Below are 9815 nucleotides of genomic sequence, written 5' to 3'. Positions count from 1 at the left end.
AATAAACCTGTTTCCTCTAGTTTACCCTTTTTTTTTTTTTTTTCTTTAAAGCTATTTTCCACAGCCCCCGCTGAAGTCTTCCCCTCCTATTCATTCCTACAATGTCCATTAACTGTTTAACCCTAGCAACATACTTAAACCCCTTCCCTGTCAGCTACCAGTGTTTGAGCCGTATAGCTGTTATTCGACACCAACTTTCTTTGTGAACAGTCTCAAGAATTTATGCATGGCTGACGAACGTTGACACAATACAAACAGAAAGACAGACCAGACAAAGTGAATTCTTGTGTCAGTATGACTCAATGAAACAGAATAATCTCCTTATTAATAACCGCAGATACTAGCTGGCCAGCCTAGCTTCTGTTTCCTACCCTCGTGCGTTCTATCTTCCAAGAACAGGATGTTTTTTTAGGGAGCGATACAGAACTGCAAAACTTTCTTTTTTTTTTTTAAACCTTCCTCACATCATCCCCCCTACGTTCTCTCAAGAACAGGAGGTATATGGAAATGCAATGTGGGATTCCATCCAGGAGAATACTCCGTTCACAAGTCACACACGACAGCTCATCCACTAAGTCAGTCTCAAACACAAACAAATTAGAATAAGCAAAGGTTACAGTGGATTGGAATGTGAGTGGGTTTCGATAACACCAGCAGGGTCACCCCTATCCCCACTTAAGGATTACCACAACAGACCGACTCGTGCCCTCTGCTAATCTATGAACGACTGGAAACACAAGCAAGTCTGTAATTACAGTGTAATTAACTATAGTTACCGTGTAAGGGGGGTGATCAGGCCCATCCAGTCATCCACGATCCACAGCTGGACACCTTCATTCGGTCTGCCCTGGTGTGGTGCCCGTGTGGTGCCCCATGTTGGGCGCCAATTGTGGAAGTGAGGTTCAAAGGACCCCAACCCTTTGCTTATCCCTTGCCAAATTAAATTATTCAAGTGTATACGTGAAGCTTTGATATCGGACAGACAGAGTCAGATACTGAACTTCTCTTGAAGAGAAATGGCGCAGGAAAGATGTGTTTATTATTCCAGCATAACATATATATGTTCAGTATGGAGGAAAGTCCCAATAGGGTGTTGCCCTGAGGCAATTGAGCAATCACAGTGGTCTCTGGCCCATGGTATAGATAAGTCTCATTATCTTGTCCTATGGGGTTAAATGTTTCCTCCCCAGATATTCTCCTCATTCCTCAGGATATTCTCTTGGGAGGTGTCATGTTGAATCCTTTGTCTCGTCTCCTTCTTGTAAACAATTTGAAAGTCCACCTCTATAACCAGCTCCAACTAATCCTTTCAGGATATTTATATAGTGACACACGAGTACAGATATCTGATATATATATATATCAAGGTTTTCATAATATATATTAAAGTGAGGGTATATATGACTAAATGATATCCAATATAACAGATATATGCAAAACAAGATTCATAACATATAACAGAATATAAGTATAGATATTTAGTATACATCAGAGTTTCATATAATGTTTTTTAGTAGATTTTAGAATCTTATCTTTAACACACTTATCCACGTCTCCGTGGTTAGGTGGACTTTACCGGTAACTGCATTGTTGAGAGCACGGCTAATGTTTTGGGACACGTGCTTGTGTAATGCGGGGACGGCACACCGGGAGAAATAGTGGTGGCTGGGGACCGAGTACCGAGGGTCGGCCGCCGCCATCAGGATGCGGAATGCTTCCGCCTCCACGAGCCTAAAAGGCAACATTTCGAGCACAAGCAGTCGTGAAATGTGAGAATTTAGCAGTGTGGCCTGTGGGGCGTTGGCTGCATTTTCGCGCTTGCATTCCAAGGACTGGGGTATGGACAACTGAACGCTGCGCTGGGACAAGGACATGGACTTGCTTCCTGATGCTGCTACTTGAGAGTGTGCAACGACAGGTGCAGGGCAGGAGGCATCTTCACATGCACTATGGACAGGGGATTGGCTTGCATGCACAACAGCGGAAGAAGCAATGGTGCCACCCGCAGACACTGTTCCTGGACCCTGGGGTTCGGCCCACAAAGTCAGGTGCTTTGCTGCCATGTGCCTGATCATGCTGGTGGCGGTCAGGCTGGTCGTTTTGCCACAACTGCTGATGCTGGCCTGGCAGGTGGTGCAAATGGCCTTTTTGGGGTTATCGGCAGAGTCTTTAAAAAACAACCAGACTCGGGAAGACCTAACAGTTGTACTGGCAACGGTGTTACGGGGAACGGTTGCCTGCCTTCTGTCTGCGGCCACCACACTGCTTCTTCCTGCCTGTTGGGGTGCTCTGCCTCCCTCCCCCTGTGTGCTGCTGTGCTCTCTCTGAATGTCCTCCTGCCAGGTTGGGTCAGTTACTATATCATCCACCACCTCGTCTTCCACTTCCGCACCCTGGTCCTCCTCCTGACTTTCTGGCAATTGTGTCTCATCATCGTCCATCTCTTGTGACACTTTCCCACCGTCACCTTGGTGTGACCGTGGCTGCTCAAATACTGTATTTGGGCATCGCTACACGCGATCTCCTCTTGCCCCGCTTCAAATGAACAGGGCGAGAGGCCCGAATCTATAAATGGAAAAGTGAACAGCTCTTCAGAGTGTCCAAGTGTGGGATCAGTTGTCTCTGGGTACTCAGCATGGTGGGAGGAAGGAGGATCAGGGTGAGGAATATGCTGTCCAGACTCACGGCTACTGAGACTTGACCGTGTGGAAGACAGGGTGGTGGTGGTGGTGGCTAAGTGACTGGAAGCATTATCCGCTATCCAACCAACAACCTTTTGACACTGCTCTGGGTTCAATAGTGGTGTGCTGCGGTCCCCTAGTAATTGGGACAGGAAGGTCAGGCGAGAAGATGTGGGTGTTTGTTGTGGCACAATTTTGGCTTGCCCACGGCCTTGTCCTCGGCCTCTGCATGCACCATTACCATCACGTCCAGTTCCCCGTCCCTTGCCACGTGCCTTGCCCATTTTAAATGGAGGACAGTATCTTCCATGCTCACTACAAATGACTGAGTTTGGACTGAACTTATATGTGATCCGTGTGATGGAGAAAACAAAGTTTTAAATACCTGGCCTGTAGGTAAGTAGTTTGAACAGCAAACTGCTGTGAATTGCTTCACTGACACACTAAAGGAAATTTTTAATGGAGGCCAGAAATGGCAGTATTTTCTGACAACGTATATGTGATCCGTTTGACGGAGAAAACACAGTTTTTAATAGCCGAATTTCTAGAGCTCTAATATGGAAAGGACCTGGCTGTATTCTGCCGTGCCAACAAGCAAAAAAAAACCTGTGTTCTCTGGATTGCTTTTTAAGCAAATAATGAGGATTAAGATCCAAAGAAAAGTATTCCTGGCCCCTGAGACCTGGGCCTTTGTATAGAAATATCTAACAGCATCAGAAGGCAGAAATGGAATGGAGACTCTTGTGCTATATGTACTGCAGTCTGCTATATACACCGTCTGCCTATACACCCTGCCTGCCTGATATCTCTGCAGATGAATTAGTCCTCAGAAGGACTGTTTGTTAAGATGGATATGTGTAATGTACGGTTTTTCTCCCTACACTACCTAATACACAATCAAATCTCTCCCTATCGTAGCAGCAGCTCTCCCTACACTGCCTGATTCCGAAGGGACTGTGACGAACATGGCGGCGCCAGGTCTGATATAGACCTGATGACACTGTGCGACCAGCCAATCACTGTAATGCCCACAACCAACATGGCTACTGCATTACAGTGCATGGCAGGCAATCCCTGCATGTTCATTGGCTCTCTAAAGAGCGCCAAACATGCAGGGAGGGGACCCGAGTTCCCCCCCGAGCAACCCGAAAATACTCGGCGAGCACTGAGCATCTCGAGCAGTGAGATGCTCGGGCGAGCACCGAGCAGTAGCGAGCATGCTCGCTCATCACTATTTACTACCTTATTTGGCCATGTGGTGTGTGACACATCATCAGACACATGCATACATTGCTGAAAAGACATGGGAACAGCATGGGGAAGACCCCTGGAAGCATCTCTGACTTCCAGGTCACTGCCTAACACTGTGGTCATCAGACTTGATCCTATATTACTGCGGTAATAATACAGACATTTTTGTCAACGTGACAAATATTAAACTCAATTTAAAATGGGCAAGATGTGTGGCAAGGGACGGGGAAGTGGATGTTATGGTGATTGTGCACGCAGAGGCCGAGGCCGTGGGCAAGATGAAACTGTGCCTGCTGAGGGAGCACAACAAACACCCTCATCATGTCGAACTACCTTCCTGTCCCAATTTCTAGGGGGCCGCGGAACACCACTATTGAAGCCAGAGCTGTGAGAAAAGGTTTTTGGTTGGATAGCAGATAATGCTTCCAGTCACTTTGCCACCACCACCCTGTCTTCCACATTTTTGTTCAAGATTATTGTAATTGTTTTTGCAATGTATACCCCTTTTTCACATCTAAAGCGCCATGGAATAAATGGCGAAAAAGTAACAATAATAATGTGGTCCAGTCTCATTAGCCGTGAGTCTGGACCACATTATTATTGTTACTTTTTCGCCATTTATTCCATGGCGCTTTAGATGTGAAAAAGGGGTATACATTGCAAAAACAATTACAATAATCTTGAACAAAAATGTGACAGTGACTGGTACAGGAGAGGAGAGGACCCTGCCAGCGAGGGCTCATAGTTTACAAGGGATGGATGAGGATACAGTAGGTGAGGACAAAGCTGATCGTGCAACGGTGTGGTGGAGCGAGGGTTCCTGCAGGTTGTACGCTTGTCGGAAGAGGTGGGTGTTCAGCTTCCTTTTAAAAGTTTCAACAGTAGGTGAGAGTCAGAAATGGTGGGGTAGAGAGTTCCAGAGTTGGGGGGATGCACGGGAGAAATCTTGTATGCTATTGTGGGAAGAGGAGATAAGAGGGTAGAGAAGGTGATCTTGTGAGGATCGGAGGTTGCGTGCAGGTAAGTACTGGGAGACTAGGTCACAGATGTATGGAGGAGACAGGTTGTGAATGGCTTTGCATGCCAAGGTTAGGGTTTTGAACTGGAGACAGTGAAGGGATTGACAGAGAGGAGAGGCCAGGGAATAGCGGGGGGATAGGTGGATTAGTCTGGCAACAGAGTTTAGGATATATTGGAGAAATGCGAGAGTGTTAGAAGGGAGGCCACAGAGCAGGAGGTTGCAGTCATCGAGACGGGAGATGATGAGGGCGTGCACTAGTGTTTTTGTAGATTCGTGGTTGAGGAATGTGCGGATCCAGGAGATTTTTTTACTTAAGTCGGCATCTTCCTCACCCTCTTTCCTCCCACCATTCCGAGTGCCCTGAGACAACTGATCCCATACTTGGACTCTCCGAAGAGCTGTTTTGTTCATATTTCCATTTATAGATTCTGGCCTCTCGCTCGGTCCGCACGGAAGTGGAAAGAGCTTGGATATGTGGTTTGAAGGAGAGATTAGAGTCCAGGGTTACCCCAAGAGCTGTTCACTTTTCCATTGATAGATTCGGGCCCCTCGGACGGCCAGTTTCAAGCAGGGCAACAGAAGATCGCATGTAGCGATTTGAGCAGCATTGGTCACCCGAAGGTGACTGTGGGAAACTGCAATTACTGTTGAAAAGATGGTTGATGATTAGTGTTGAGCATTCCGATACTGAAATATCGGGTATCGGCCGATATTCACTGTATCGGAATTCCGATACTTAATTCCGATACTTTTATAATATCGAATACCGGAATCGGAAGTTCCCATAATGCCTGCGCTCTGCAGTGTCTGTGAAGGATGACAAGCTGGATGGCAGCGCTCAGCTGCGATCCAGCTTGTCATCAGAATGCCATCCCAGCGTGGGAGAATTCTCCTGATTGTTTAAAAGCCGGCGGGCGGTAAAAAGCCGCCGGCTTTTAAACAATCACACAGCCCCATACTGCTTCCCCGCAGCCTCCCACCCCGATCCTCCGCTCCCCTCGCCACCTCCAATCCCAATCGTAAATTAGGACCGGGCGGGGAGCGCAGCACCAAGGAGCGAAGGACCCGGGCGGGGAAGCCGGCAGTGAAAAGACTTCACCGCCGGCTTTCCCGTTCTGTGCTGCGCTTTCCCGCCGGTTATTTCAAATGAACAGCTGAGGTATCAGGTGATGCCGATCAGCTGTTCATTTGAAGTAGCCGCAGTGCCCTCAGAGGGTTCATGTGAGTTCATGCTTGACTGCATGAACTCACATGAACTTTCCCACGGCCGCACAGGTCAGCCTCATCTCCCAGACCCGTCATGATTAGTGTGTGCGGGGTGTGTGTGTGCGGGGTGTGTGTGTGTGCGGGGTGTGTGTGCGGGGTGTGTGTGTGCGGGGTGTGTGTGTGTGCGGGGTGTGTGTGCGGGGTGTCTGTGCATGCAGGCAGACATAGGCCGATGTGACACTACTACTCCCATCGGCCTATGTCTGTCCCCCGTCCACTCGTGCCAGCAGGATCAGCTCGATGGGAGCAGTAGTTCCCATCAGCCTGATCCTGCTATATAAATTGCCCTACTGTGTCCCCAATAAATGTTAGATACATGTCATTGGTGGCCAGTGGTTACCTAAAAGAAATTAGTTTATACATTACCTGTCCCCGCCGATCGCCACCTAAAATAAAGTAAAAAATAAAAAACTACACCTATACTCACCTAGACACCTAATTCCCCGAAGCCATCGATCTCCTGTAATAAAATATAAAATAATAAACCACAACCTTATCCTTACCCCTCCGTAGCAGTCCACGAGTGTCCCACGAAGATCTCCAGTTCAGAGCAGCCACATAGAATGTGACCGCTCTGAACCGCTGCCGCCGCTAGAATGATGGGGCCGTAAGGGTTCACCAGAGTTAAGGCAGCGCTGCTCCGGTTAGCTGCTTTACGGCACTGCTGTATCGTGAGAAATTCCCACGGTACAGCACTGCCGTAAAGGAGGTCTCCGGAGCTGCGCTGCCTGAATGCACTCCGGTAACCTCAGTCAGTGGCTCCCGCTGCCGGGAGTGGACGTGTTCCCGGCAGCGTGAGCTTACAGCAGCCATGCACAGCTGTCACCATCTCCAGATGTGACAGCTGTGCATGGGAGATCAGCGCAGGAACGTGGACAGGTAACTATTTTTTTTTAGTAAACTAAGAATTAAATAAAATGGTGTTTTATTTCAAATAAATTATTTTTTTCTGGGTGTAGTGTGTTTTTTCTTTTTAACACTTTGTAGGTTAGTAATGGGGGTGTCTTATAGACACCCATCATTACTAACCTGGGCTTCATGGCAGCTGGCGCTGACATGAACCCCACCACTATTACCCCCTGCCACCGCACCAGGGCAGCGTGGAAGAGCGAGGCTAAGTGCCAGAATTGGCGCATCCTATGGATGCGCCATTTCTGGGGCGGCTGACGGCTGGTGTTTCTAGCCTGGGAGGGGGCCAATATTCATGGCACCCTTCCTGAGCTATTAATATCAGCCCCCAGCTGTCTGCCTAGCCTTTGCTAGCTATTAAAATAGGGGGGACCCCACGTCATTTTTTTGGGGGGGGTCCCCCATTTTAATAGCTAGTAAAGGCTAGGTATTCAGCTGGGGGCTGATATTAGTAGCCTGGGAAGCTCCGTGGGTTTTACCCCCTTCCCAGGCTTCAAACATCTGCCCCAGCCATCTGCTTAACCTCCGCTAGAGACTAAAATTATGGGGGATCCCACGCCATTTTTTTTTAAAATAAATCCTTTATTTTAACACTAAATGACATTTGAGGACTTAATAAAGATGCAGTCCCTAAATTATTATTTATTTTTTAATAAATTTTTCCCAAAACTTTTGACGTGGGCTTCGCCATATTTTTGTATGCCAGCCAGGTACAGCATCCAGCTTCTATGAACGCGCCATTTTCCGGGGCGGCCGCGGACTGCAATTTTCAGCGGGGGGGGGGGGGGCAGAAAGCTTGGGCCTCCCTGCGCTGCAGATTCCATCCCCCAGCTGCCTAGTTGTACCTGGCTGGACACAAAAATAGGGAGAAGCCCCACGTTTTTTTTTTTTTAATTATTTCATGAAATTCATGGAATAATTAAGAAAAAAAGGGCTTCCCTATATTGTTGTGTCTGGCCAGGTACAAATAGGCAGCTGGTGGTTGGGGGCAGCCCGTTCCTGCCTGCTGTACCTGGCTGGACACAAATATAGTGTGAAGCCCCACGTCAATTTTTTTTAAATTATTTCAGGAAATTCATGAAATAATTTAAAAAAAATTATGTGGGGCTTCGCCCTATATTTGTGTCCAGTCAGGTACAGCAGGCAGGAACGGGCTGCCCCCAACCACCAGCTGCCTATTTGTACCTAGCCGGACACAACAATATAGGGAAGCCCTTTTTTTCTTAATTATTCCATGAATTTCATGAAATAATTAAAAAAAAAAATGTGTGGCGCTTCGCCCTATTTTTGTGTCCAGCCAGGTACAACTAGGCAGCTGGGGGCTGGAATCTGCAGCGCAGGGAGACCCAAGCTTTCTGGGCCCCACCCGCTGCAAATTGCAGTCCGCAGCCGCCCCGGAAAATGGCGCGTTCATAGAAGCGCCATCTTCTGGCGCTGTACCCAACTCATCCAGGGCCCTGGTGCGGTGGCTCATTGGGTAATAAAGGGGTTAAGGCCAGCTTGGCATTATCAGCTGGCCCTAAGCCCGAAATTCATGGGGTCACGCCAATATTAGACATGACCGCCATGAATTTCTAGTAAAGTATTTAAAAAAAACACAAACACCCAGAAAAAAGTCCTTTAATTGAAATAAAGACACAATTCTTTATTGTTCTAAATTAAACCATACTTACAGTCACGCCCATTCCAGCTGAAGCCAACGATCTCCTGCAATAAAAGTAAAATAATAAAGCAACCTCATCCTTACCTTTCCATGGTTCCCAGGACAGCTTCAGCTCTGCTACATCGAGATGACAGGCTGGACCGCAGCAGAACGCTGCCATCCAGCCTGTCATCCCGCAGACACTGAGAAGCGCAGGCATGCTTGCGCTCCTCAGTGTCTCGCTGTGACGGCATCCAGATGAGCCGAGGTCATGTCCAATGAACTCAGCTCACCTCATGCACGTCACTGACAGCGTGGGAAAATTCTCCTGCACTCAGCGCTTCAGCGTGAGAATTCTCCCACGCTGTCAGTGACGTGCATGAGGTGCGCCGAGTTCATTGGACATGACCTCACCTCATGCACGTCACTGACAGCGTGGGAAAATTCTCACGCTGAAGCGCTGAGTGCAGGAGAATTCTCCCACGCTGTCAGTGACGTACATGAGGTGAGCCGAGTTCATTGTCGGCTCATCTGGATGCCGTCACAGCCAGACACTGAGGAGTGGAAGTATGCCTGCGCTTCTCAGTGTCTGCGGGATGACAGGCTGGATGGCAGCGTTCTGCTGCGGTCCAGCCTGTCATCTCGATGTAGCAGAGCTGGAGCCGTCGTGGGAGCCATGGAAAGGTAAGGATGAGGTTGCTTTATTATTTTTCTTTTATTGCAGGAGATCGTTGGCTTCAGCTGGAATGGGCGTGATGGTAAGTATGGTTTAATTTAGAACAATAAAGAATTGTGTGTTTATTTCAATTAAAGGACTTTTTTCTGGGTGTTTGTGTTTTTTTTAAATACTTTACTAGAAATTCATGGTGGTCATGTCTAATATTGGCGTGACCCCATGAATTTCGGGCTTAGGGCCAGCTGATAATGCCAAGCTGGCCTTAACCCCTTTATTACCCAGTGAGCCACCGCACCAGGGCCCTGGATGAGTTGGGTACAGCGCCAGAAGATGGCGCTTCTATGAACGCGCCATTTTCCGGGGCGGCTG

Source organism: Phyllobates terribilis, unplaced genomic scaffold, assembly GCF_046119375.1.
Source record: "Phyllobates terribilis strain yellow unplaced genomic scaffold, ASM4611937v1 Scaffold_19__1_contigs__length_20705806, whole genome shotgun sequence".
Classification (NCBI taxonomy): Eukaryota; Metazoa; Chordata; class Amphibia; order Anura; family Dendrobatidae; genus Phyllobates; species Phyllobates terribilis.
The sequence above is the reverse complement of the archived record's forward strand: the minus strand, read 5'-3'. Positions refer to the sequence as shown.